This window comes from Hyla sarda, chromosome 1, assembly GCF_029499605.1.
Source record: "Hyla sarda isolate aHylSar1 chromosome 1, aHylSar1.hap1, whole genome shotgun sequence".
Classification (NCBI taxonomy): Eukaryota; Metazoa; Chordata; class Amphibia; order Anura; family Hylidae; genus Hyla; species Hyla sarda.
This window is the reverse complement of record NC_079189.1, coordinates 558,761,895-558,774,669: the sequence shown is the minus strand read 5'-3', so window position 1 is coordinate 558,774,669 and position 12,775 is coordinate 558,761,895. Positions and strand designations below refer to the sequence as shown.

The following is a 12,775-nucleotide window of genomic DNA, read 5'->3' as shown; positions in this document are numbered from 1 at the left end:
CCATCACGAACCAAGAAGCAGGTTTCTACTAAACCAGGACAAGAATCACAGAGTGTTTTCTCTTCTGATGGGCCTTTTGGACAAAGGAGCCCTGGAACAAGTACCCAAAGAGGAGGAATACCTGGGGGTGTATTCTCATGTGTTCCCAGTCCCCAAACCAGATCACAAGTGGCGATTAATCATCGACCTGCATTACTTAAAGGGGTACTCCGGTGAAAACCTTTTTTCTTTTAAATCAACTGGTGGCAGAAAGTTAAACATATTTGTAAATTACTTCTATTAAAAAATCTTAATCCTTCCTGTACTTATTAGCTGCTGAATACTACAGAGGAAATTCTTTTCTTTTTGGAATGCTCTCTGATGACATCACGAGCACAGTTCTCTCTGCTGATGTTATTATAATAATAATAACGCTTTATTTATTGTTGTCCTTAGTGGGATTTGAACCCAAGTCCCCAGCACTGCATGGCAGCAGTGCTAACCACTGAGCCACCATGCTGCCCTTAGCATGTATCTGCTATGTATCTGCTATGTATCTGCTATGCATCTGCTATGCATGGTTGCTAAAATGGACAGAGATGTCAGCAGAGAGCACTGTGCTCGTGATGTCATCAGTGTTCCAAAAAGAAAGGAATTTCCTCTGTAGCATTCAGCAGCTAATAAGTACTGGAAGGATTAAGATTTTTTTTAATAGAAGTAATTTACAAATATGTTTAACTTTCTGCCACCAGTTGATTTAAAAGAAAAAAGGTTTTCACCGGAGTAGCCCTTTAAACAAACATCTGGTGAAAACCAAATTCAAAATGGACGACATCAAGCATTGTGGAAAGAGGGGAAGTGATGATATGCCTGGACTTGAAGGATGCATATCTGCATGTGCCCATAAAGAAAGAGCACAGAAAATATCTTCGGGTAGCTATCCAGGTGCAGCAGAAGATCCTTCACCTTTAATTTCAGGCGCTTCCCTTTGGGTTGTCTCCAGCCCCAAGGATTTTTACCAAGCTAGTGGTGGTCTTGGTTGCAGTCCTACGCCTCCAGAAGATAAGAACATTGCCATATCTGGACGACTGGCTGGTAATAGCAGGCAACCCGGAAACTTTACAGCGGCATCTTCACTCCTTTCTACAGTTACTGAAGCATGTAGGATTTCTGGTGAATTTCCAGAAATCTAAACTATCTCCTACTACCCGCATTCAGTTTTTAGGTCTCATTGTAGATCTCCAGCAAATGAAGATCTTCATGCCGGAGGACAAGACCCAGACTATCAAAGAAGCAGTCCTAAAGATGTGTCATGCTCCACAAGTCACAATCAAGAGAGAGATGAGCGTCTTAGGGATGTTAACAGCCACTATAGAGGCAGTGCTGTGGGCGAAGGCCCATTTCAGAGAGTTCCAGTACGAGATCTTGAAGAAGTGGAACAAGAAATTGACTTCTCTGGGCTCCCTCATTCCTCTCTCGCCAAAGGTAAAGAAGGACCTACTGTGGTGGACCAGGCGGAAGAATATTCTACAGGGGAAGAGTTTTTGCAGCATCCACCAAGTGACCATTACCACTGATGCCTCTGCCATCGGGTGGGGTGCCCATTTAGAGGACAAATTGGTTCAAAGTAGCTGGACTCCAGCAATGAGATTGAGGTCCTCGAATTTCCTGGAGCTAAAGGCGATTCAGCTCAGCCTGTATCATTTCAAGCCATACGTCACGAACAAGTCAGTCTTAGTACTAACAGACAATGCAACCGCAGCATTTTATGTGAAGAAGCAGGGCGGCACTCGTTGCTTAGCCCTGCAGAGGTTGTGTGCCCAGATGCTAGCATGGGCAGAAGAGGTCATGACAGAGCTCAAGGCTATCCATATCAGAGCGATTCTCAATCACCAAGCGGATGTCTTGAGCAGAGAAGTTTTATTAGCAGCAGAAAGGTCTTTCAACCCTTGCTACTTCAAGATGCTAACAGACAAGTGGGGGACAACAGAGGTCGACTTGATGGCGACTCGGGAGAGCAAGAAGGTGCAGAAGTTCGGAGGTGGGACCAGCCGGATATCCTGGATGCCGTCTCAATTCTCCTACCTGTTCCCTCCAGTTCCAGTAGTACCCAAAGTGGTCAGCAAGATCCTGAGGGAACGACAGTCCCTAATCCTGGTGACCCCGTTCTGGCCTCGCAGAGCCTGGTTCCCAGTCATTCTTCAGCTATCTGCAGGGAGGTTCATGAAATTCCCACAGGTGCCGGATTTGTTGATCCAGAGAAGCTACATCTCACGGCCTGGTTACTGAAAGGGACCGGCTGATACAGCAGGGTTTGTTTACTGAAGTGGTAGACACCCTGATGTAATCAAGAAGCTCTTCTACAAACTTTGTGTATAATAGGTTTTGGAAAAGGTTTTCCAGTTGGTTAGATCAGACGCACCTTCAACCATCTGTGTCATCCATACTATAGTTCCTTCAAGAAGGCTACAATAAAGGTTCACGTAACGGCCATAAATGCCATGTCAAAAGGGAAGTTCGCGAATGAACCTTTTATCACAAGATTTTTTAAAGGTTTGGGGAAACTAAGGCCAACAGTACGTCCCCCGGTAGCCTCTTGGGACTTGGTGCTGGTGCTCAACGCACTTACTTTGTCTCCATTTGAGCCTATTGAAGCAATTGACCTCAAATGGTTATCTATGAAGTTGCTGCTTTTGATCGCTATAACATCAGCCAAAAGGGTTGGAGAGTTGCAGGCGCTTTCCTCCAGGGAGCCCTATTTGAAGATTCTGCCAGAGTGAGTCAAAATTAGGACTATGCCTATGTTCAGACCTAAAGTTCCATCAACAACTAATATTAATAGAGAAGCATTTTTGCAGTTTTTTTGCCCAGAACCTAGCAATGAGGAAGAGGAGAGGTTTCATCATCTGTATGTAAAGCATTCTCTCACTTATTATCTATCCAGAGTACAGGATTTCCGTAAGGAGGAAAATCTTTTCATTCTACCCGCAGGCTTCAATAGAGGTAACAAAGCAATAAAAGGGAGGGGGAGCTCAATGCAAATATAGTAGTAAGAAAGCCTAAACCGAGGATACTGCATTGCACCTACCCTTGTGCCAAAAGGATAATTTCATAAAACAGAAAAAGATGCAGTCCTACTAGGTATAGGGGAAATAGGAAAAAAATAGAGGGAATAAGAAGGAGTATCTAAAACATAAATAGATAAATTGTATTTATTGAATGATAGTCTCGATGATGTTCTATAGTCTGGGCAGGGCCCTTGCCACAGACTGAACAAAATATATTAAAAGAATATTAAGACCTATATTGTACATAAAATATACATAAAATTTGCACTTTTGCGGGAAATAGATTGTTAAAAAGTCTTAAGAATAAAATATATTCCGGCTAGTGGGTTAACAAAGTCAAATAGCAGTTTTGGGAGTGCTGGAGGCTCCTTAATAAATGCCCACTGTAACAGTTTGTGCGCGTATTAGCGCTGATGCAAGAACAATAATCCTCTATCTCCGACAGCACGGAGACCGGGTAAATGAGGAACAAAGTTAGAAGATCAGGCACTTAGTGCCTCTTACCGGCTCCTGGCGGAGGACGATTGCCAGCAGTCTTTTGCATTGCTACCATTGAAAAAGGGGACCCAGCTCCCCAAAACGTGTCTGATTTAGACTGCTATAATCTGCACTTTGATCAGGACACCTATTGGGCTATCCTCACCTCTACATCTGACCCCCGTGCCGTCGGGGCAGAGAGGCACTTCACAGCGCTGCCACACGCTGTTAAACTCATCCTCAACACCGGACCCCTCTCTCATCTGCTCCCGTGCTACCGCGACTGAGAGGCATCCAGGACATCATGGACTCCGTGCGTCTCTCTTACATGTTCCCGGGCCGTCGGGTCAAAGGGGACGTACCACAAATACATCTGCACACGCTGCCGTATGCTGGCAATTGTCCTTCGCCAGGAGCCGGTAAGAGGCACTAAGTGCCTGATCTTCTAACTTTGTTCCTCATTTACCCGGTCTCTGTGCTGTCGGAGATAGAGGATTATTGTTCTTCTTGCATCAGCGCTAATACGCGCAATTTTTTTCCTATTTCCCCTATACCTAGTAAGAGTAGGATACCCTGGCGAGATGGATACGCACGACTATTGTGCAAGCTTATACTTCTGCTGGTAAAGAACCACCTGCACCATTGAAGGTACACTCCACTCGGTCTACTTCTACATCGTGGGCAGAAAGGGAGCAGGTCTCACTAATAGATATCTGTAATGCAGCCTCCTGGTCTTCATCGTCCACATTCGCAAGGCATTACAGGCTACAGATTCAGACCTCGAACCCAGCCTTCAATACCGGAGTGTTATCGGCAGTTTATGAAACTTAATCCCCCCTTTGGTTTCTATGTTAGATCCCTTCTGTGCTGCCGAAGGGACGAAGAGGAAAGTGGGTATTTTACTTACCGTAATTCTACTTTCCTCGAGTCCTGAAAGCACAATACCCACCCAATAAACTATTTTTATTTGCATGTATTTGGTCTATATTTACACAGTGTCCTTTGGGTGCTGGAGCCTTTTATGGAGCCTCTGGTCTTTCCCAGCATCCAAATCAGTTAATTGATTAATTATTTAATTATTGGGTGCAGTATAGTTCCCCACATTAGGTGCAATATAGCTCCCCACATTAAGTGCAGTACAGTTCCCCACATTGGGTGCAGTATAGTTCCCCACATTAGGTGCAGTATAGTTCCCCACATTAGGTTGGCAGTATAGTTCCCCACATTAGATGCAGTATAGTTCCCCCACATTGGGTGCAGTATAGTTCCCCCACATTAGGTGTGGTATAGTTCCCCACATTAGGTGCAGTATAGTTCCCCACATTAGGTGCAGTATAGTTCCCCCACATTAGGTGCAGTATAGTTCCCCCACATTAGGTGTGGTATAGTTCCCCACATTAGGTGCAGTATAGTTCCCCACATTAGGTGCAGTATAGTTCCCCCACATTAGGTGTGTGATAGCCTGGGGGAGTAGGGTATATGGGATGTAGCTGTGCGGTGACTAAAGGGTGTCTGATTAACCCTTGCTATTCGTGACGCCAGGGGGAGGGCTCCTCTGTAATGCTTGTCCTACCACCACCCTTACCAAGAGCGATAGGGAGATATAGAATAATTGAATGTCCACAACCGAAGAGTTTGCTGAAAGCCGTTGGAACTTTTACTGAGGATTTTATGCAACTTCACAACAGGAACAGTCGCTACAAATGCAAATTCTCTTGGAGATTGACAAAGGTTGGGACCTTAAGCAATTTAGAGTCTTTAGATTGATATGCGCTGTTCCACTGGATTTAGGGGAATTAATTGCGGTCCAGTAGTCACGCTAGCTTTAGCGGGGATTAGATTAGAACTCACGGTTTAGGTTCTGCTAAGGCCATTGGGTTGTTAGGCCTAGCGTGTCTTTGAAAGTTGCGCAGATCCGTCCTGCTAGTCCGGCATCCACGAAAGCAGCAACCCAAGAGAGCGAGAATTGGCTACAGCTCCCTTATATGGGCAGGGGCTGGACTAGTGCTAATTGGTCCAATACTGATGTCAATCACCTTCACACAGGATTATGGGTAACATGTGACCCAAGGACCTCCAAAGGTCCTCTAACATACCATAGAGGATATAACATGGTCACATGACCGAATGTCCTGCGATGCTAGACAAGGTAAGTATACTATACATTATATTAAATATACCTTAATATTAAATATGTACATATATAAACATTACAGAATTAGAGTAGAGAAGAGGTGACTAGGGGCTGTCCCACCTGGGGGACCCTACCTGAGCTTAGTTACTCTGACTTTGGGGACCACCATACAAGGTACGGTATGCAATACGGTACCGGCATACCACAGGTGCAGTATAGTTCCCCACATTAGGTGCAGTACAGTTCCCCCACAGACATACAGCCTCCAGCCATATACAGTGTATGGCAGGAGGCTGTATATCTGTGTACTGCCCCACTTCAGTGTTCTGACCACTGCCCCTCCGGTCCGGAGACCGTGGTCACGATCTACTGCTATGGCCTATGGGCCATAGCAGTAGGTCCCGGGAGCAGAGGTCGGAACACTGAAGATGACGTGCCGCTGGTAACTTACCATGAGCGCGTGTCCTCCTCAATGCTCCGCTCTGCTTTTCTCCTATGGGCGCACGCACGGGATGTCAGTGACGTCCCTGCGTGCGCTACCTCCCGGCAGCCCCTGCGTTTTTAAAGTTAACGCGGGGGCCGCTGCAGAGAGGTAACCGCCGAGACATCATTATGTCCTGAAAAGATTTTTCGGGACACAGGGATGTCCCGAGTGTGACGGGGGACCCCTGCGGGCACGGGGCCCGGAGCAGGCACTCCATAGCGCCAATGATGATCCGGCCCACATGGTGGACAAGGCAGAAGATGTTTGGCTGTGTAGGGTAGTAGTAGTAGTAGTAGCAGCAGTACAGTATGGAAAATGATGGAGGCAGGAGATTGGCGGCTAGGTATGGCTAGTAGCAGCAACAACAGGGGTAATATTTACTGCAGCAGTGGTAGTATAGTATGGATCGTGATGCATAAGGGTGGAAATATAGCTCGGTAGGGGACTAGTATTAGTGGCATCAGTGAGTGCTCTCAGTGCTACAAATCAAATATGGAAAAAAAAACAAAAAATATTTCATTAATGTGATGTCCTAGTACAGGACATGGTCCTGCACTACCCTCAGGCCCTGTCAGGTTAAGTCCCTCAGTGACCTGGGGGCTCCCCTGCAAGGTCTCCCCCTGTTGGTTTTATAAAGGTGTGTGTATCAATTTAATGCTTACATAGGATCCCTATGTATAGATAGTATAGAGGACCTGTGGGAGGTCTCAAGGACCTGTGAGTAAGCCTGTCACATGTTATGTTATGCAGTCACATGATTTGTTGTCACAGAAAGTACCAGCTTAACCTATTACCCGCAGCTTGACCAATGGGCTTTAGTCCAGCCCCCCCTCCCTAAATAAAGGGACGGGAATTACAATTTCTCTCAGAACTCTTTGAGAACAAGTCTTTGCTGAGTACAGCAACCACTAGAGATCTCAGGGCAAGTGTTCAGCATCTGGAAGGCCACAAAGCTACCGTCTCTCCAGTAAGTCTCAAGTCTATGTCTGCAGTCACTGAAACTAGTCAAGTCCTGCACATATTCAAGTCAAGTCTAATTACAATTTATTACAAGTATATTGGTCCAGCAAGCTGCGAGGTCCTCTGGGTCGTGGCCACCTCTCTGGGAATTCTTGCCTTAGCTGTGAAGATAACTAAACCTGTTTCCTACTCAGTAAAGAGCCTCTGTTTAACCATAACAGGTTGTGGACTCTCATTTCACTGCTAGCAAATGGGAAAACGGAGAATCCGGGTGTGTGGTGTTCCGGAACCCGAAAACCACACTGGCGTCACGGGGTTAATACCATCCAGCCCCCAGGGTTAATATCATCTGATTCCCACCAACCTACACCGCCACACCCGTGGTTCCCCCATTCACCTGGTGGTGCACCACATTAAGATTCCAAAAGATTTTAACAAATGAAGGTTTGCACATGCCAAAAACGTACTCATAGGTTTCTGTGAAGTATATATTGGTAGAATATGTACATTTAAAAAAAAAATTGCCCCAACAACATTTACATTTCATCATAATTTGCCACAAGAAAATGTAAATTTTTATAAAAAAGTTTGGACCAAGAAGATTTATTTGAAACTTAGATTGTGAGCCATTGGCACACAGGCTGAGGTATATTGTTGCTGGTGTATGTTGTAAATTTGTGCGTGACGCTGAACTATTAAAGTGTAGCTGTTCCTGTTTAATGTTTCATAAAAGCTACAGTTTTCTGAAAACCTCCGATTGTGGACAATCATTTATTATACCTCCCTATTGTTCTTGGGACGGGTGGCGATAGGACAAGCATATACAGAGGAGCCCTCAACCTGGCGTCACGAGTGATAAGGGTTAAACAAGCACCCTTTAGTTACCGCACAGCTACACCCCATATAGCCTACAACCCCAGGCTACCACATAGCTTTTTGCCATCTCACAACCACGATACGTTGTGTGCCTACAGTTGTTGCCACCATTTACAGAGTACTCCCCCTATGTAAAAGACTGTTTTCATGTGCTGTAAACCACCATTTAAGTATACGGGACTGTGTGTGTGGTGTTGCGTGCAAGGAGGGCACGCGAAAAGTAACGGGGGAGGCAAAGATTTATTGGCTGCAAGGATGTGTAAAGTTTGAAAGGAATACATGCTACAAGTGCTGCAAGAGTTACTTCGCTGCCGGAGAAGCGCCCGAAAAAAGCCTGTGCTGTGCCACGACCCGTCCCTGGGCATGGCTACCAAGTAAATGTGTCGCAGCCAAAAGGGAACTTACATTCACTGCTGTTGTTTCCCGGGGGACCGGAAGTCAGGGCTGCACCGATGACGTCCTTCCGGCCGGCGGCCATTTTGGAGAAGCCCATTATAAAAGGAGCCCTGCACAGCAACCTCTTCAGTCTGCATGAGGAAGAGATGGAGTGTACAGACATGGCAGAGAGCAGCGTTCCACGCGGTGAGAGTTCCAAGATGGCGCCGGAGCAGAGGAAAGTTGGGTTGGTCATAGTCCAACTATTCCAAGACCTTGCCGACCTTCTGCAGCAGCTATTGTTGGATGCGGAGGGGGCCTGCAATCTTCCCCGCTGCCCGACGATGACTGGCCGGACACCCCTCCAGGAGAATTTGCTGGGACACCTGGAGCATCTTCACCGGTAAGATTGTCCCCTCACGACCGGACATGGGGTTCGTGGGCTGAGATCCCGACGGAGGAATGTTCTGTAAGTACCCCACCAGAAGCTGCCTTCTCTTCCTCCTCCAGCCCAGAACCAGAAGTCCCCCTGTCTGGTTTAAATTTGCCGAGTGCACGACCGCGCTCGCCACGTTTGCCAAAATGGACATTCGGGGATGAACCAGAATTTATTCAATATATGCATGATGTTCTTGAACCCCTGCCTGGGAAGCCACTCCCACCGTTTCCCACAGTGCGGAGGGAAAGGGCCCGTCGAGAAGCCGAAATGGCCGAATTGATGGAGAAACTAAAGGCCAGACACAGAGAACTTTATGCCCCCAAGCATGTTCATTTGCCTTATGAAGAGAGGATTCGCTACGAGCGAAACACCAAAGAATTGGAAGCACTCTTTATCCGTATGTGGGGCTATCCCCGAGAAGGGGAGAAGCCTTTAGAGCACCGCCATGCCACGGTGGCCAAGTTCGACAAGGTCAGAGGTTATGGTACCCTGATTGATTGCCACACTGACTATACCATCCTTTTAACCAGCAGCTCCAACCCAGCTTCCATTACAGTATTTCCCTTCTGATGATTGGGAGGAGGACCCCTTTCAGATAAGGCCGAAATGGCCTGCTCCTGTTGCTTCCACTGATGAGCCTACAGAAAAGGAGACTCTACAGCAGCAGCCTGATACCTCTATCTTCAGTGATGTACCCAGGCCTACTCCTACTGAGGAGGTTTGTCCTAAACTGCGGGTACCAACAGAAGTGCCCAGGCCTACTCCTGCCAAGAAGGTGAGGCCTAAACTACGGGCACCAACAACAGTGCCGCGGCCTACTCCTACTGAGGAGGTTTGGCCGGACCAACCGGCACCAACCATTCTACCACTGGCATCTTCAGCAGCGGCCATTAATTATATGGTCAATGTTAACCCTACAGTGGCCCACTCTACCTTCTCAAATGTGGTGTGGGACGCCAACGTCAATCCCTTGCCCAATTCTGAAGTCAAGAGGGGCAGGGGTTCTGCAAGAGGAGCTGGACGACAAAAGAGCTTCTTTTAAAGGGTTAACCTTCATGCTTGATCCTAAGTTGATTTTTATTTTGTCTAAATTTTGTCTGCACAGACTGTCGGAATTGTTTAATAAGGCACCTAGCAGAATTTTGCTAAGACAGTTCAAGTTATTCCTGCAACCACCAAGCTTGTGCCTGACCCATGGGTCAAGAGACTCCTAGCTATTAGGAGATTCGTAAGTGTGTGCCCGGCTAAATGCGGTAGCCGTGTTATATGAACTCCTAGTGCAGGTGGACTGATGATCCTTGCGCGTCCATTTAACTGTACATAATCCAACAGGAATATATTATTTCCTTGCCTAATTGCACTTATCAGGTGAATGCACCTGAAACTTGTAATTCTAATAAATGTTATTTTCAAGTTAAACCAAATGTAAATGGTTCTTGTACACGAAAAATTTCACTCTGTACACGTGTACACAAAATATCAGGTGTTGTAGTAGTTGTAAGTAGGTGGCTCTCTCAGCTGTCACCCATCACTACCCTTAAGATACCAAGACTGACTCTTCACATAATTCATGTACACATAGTACATAATATAATCACTTTAGTGTAACTACCTCACTATAACTTAGTACACTAACTCAAAACAAAAAAATCTCACATTCTAAGTAAACAAAGAAACAAAACTTTAAGGGATTGTAGCCTATGTCATTATTCAATTCCTGCCACTGTTATGTACACTAACTTTGTTCTCTTTACGTGCTCAGGATGCACTTCCTGGCCAGAAGGCACTCCTGTCAGCCTAAGTATACACACGTATTCATAAAGGTAACCTAGATAAGGTCTATCTCTTGAGTTCTAGGGATAAGTGCGTGTAGCCAATGGACCCTAGTAGCTAGTTATTGGTAGATAGCCACAGGCAAGTCAATATAACTTCAGTGTACTAGACAGGTAACAAATATGGTAATAACAATGTCAAGTGAGATTTATAAAATGTTATATAATGTTTCTAGTCAGTCAAAAGAAAATAGAAAAAATGATAAATTAAGTAAAAGTGTTTAGGATGTATCTAATGCCTTATAATGTCATCCTGTTACTAAATTCGTGAACAGCATAATCCTGTTCATGAGTTCATCAGTACTCATGTCTGTACATCAAAGTATATATAAAGTTTGTTTAGAGAAAAGAAAAAAAACTAATATATAGTAAATAACAAAAATCCTTCAGAGCTTGCAAGAACTCTCATCATATGCAAAGACTATTTTATTGTGTTTATACAGTCTGAATAATGGACATTTGAAAGACTATGCCCAGGACTGTAAAAAACAAGTGTTGCACTTCATCCCTCTGCCTTAGGGGACAGATGTTGAGGCCGACTTATCTTCAGTAAGGGGGGTTGTGGTGTCCCGGTACCGTATAGTTACTTCGTTCCAGTAGGGTCCTCCTGGTGGGATAGCCCCTAATCGCCTCTTCCTTCTTCAATTCTATGATGTTTACATGTATAAATAATTGTATATTTAATTATCTATATAGTGTCCCAGGACCTTAGGTCACATGACTAATGTTAATTCTAGTAAGGTATGTTGAAGGACCATGATTCCTTGAAAAGTGAATGACAGATGGTGTGGACCAATGAGCTAAAGGCCAGCCCCTGCTCATATAAGGGAGCTGCCAGCCAATCCTGAGAGAGAGAGAGAGAGTGAGAGAGAGAGAATCCGTGCAACTTACAAAGACAAGCTGAGGCCTGAAGCCTGCCAGCCTCAGCCTGAACCTAATTGTGAGTTACGATATCAATCCCAGCTAAAGCTGGTGTGACTGCTGGACCTAAACTCAATCCCTTAAATCCAGCGGAACAGCACTTATTCCTTTTCTAAACTCAGAACTCACAGTTTTCCGAAAACCTCCGGATTTGGACAATCATTTATTATATCTCCCTATCGTTCTTGGGACGGGTGGCGATAGGACAAGCATATACAAAGGAGCCCTCACCCTGGCATCATGAGTGATAAGGGTTAAACAAGCACCCTTTAGTTACCGCACAGCTACACCCCATATACCCTACAACCCTAGGCTACCACATATTGTAGATACCATTATATGTATATTTGTAATATACATTAATTAAAAAATGTGTTTATTTTTACGTGAAAAAAGACTGTCCCTGTGGCAATTGCATGTGTGTCTCTGTGAGGAGTCCAAATACAGGAAGTGAGGGAAGGACAAGCAGAGCTCTATGCAGACTCCTGAATTGTCAATCATCCTTATGTGTGAGTCGGGGGGGGGGGGGGGGGGGGGGGTGTCACAGAGCCTCAGTGTACAGAGCCCTGCTTGTCCTCAGTGTACATAGTCCTGCTTGTCTTCAGTGCACAGAGCCCTGATTTTCCTCAGTGTACAGAACCTGCTTCTTCTCAGTGCACAGAGCCCTGCTTGTCCTCAGTGTACAGAGCCCTGCTTGTCCTCAGTGTACAGAGTCCTGCTTGTCCTCAGTGTACAGAGCCCTGCGTGTCCTCAGTGTACAGAGCCCTGCTTGTCTTCAGTGTACAGAGCCCTGCTTGTCTTCAGTGCACAGAGCCCTGATTTTCCTCAGTGTACAGAACCCTGCTTGGCTTCAGTGTACAGAGCCCTGCTTGTCCTCAGTGTACAGAACCCTGCTTGTCCTCAGTGTACAGAGCCATGGTTGTCCTCATTGTACAGAGCCCTGCTTGTCCTCAGTGTACAGAGTCCTGCTTTTCCTCAGTGTACAGAACCCTGCTTGTCCTCAGTGCACAGAGCCCTGCTTGTCCTCAGAGCACAGAGCCCTGCTTGTCCTCAGTGTACAGAGAACTGCTTGTCCTCAGTGTACAGAGCCCTGCTTGTCCTCAGTGTACAGAGCCCTGCTTGTCTTCAGTGTACAGAGCCCTGCTTGTCCTCACTGCACAGAGCTCTGCTTGCTTTCAGTGCACAGAGCCCTGCTTTTCCTCAGTGTACAGAACCCTGCTTTTCCTCAGT

General features: G+C 45.9%; 1 long non-coding RNA gene across 1 annotated transcript in view; it reads left to right on the top strand.

Moving 5' to 3' along the window:
- The window catches only part of LOC130293519 (uncharacterized), a 108,795-nt gene that overhangs the window by 47,705 nt on the left and 48,315 nt on the right, over positions 1 to 12,775 (top strand). The gene's annotated exons all lie outside the window — the stretch shown is intronic.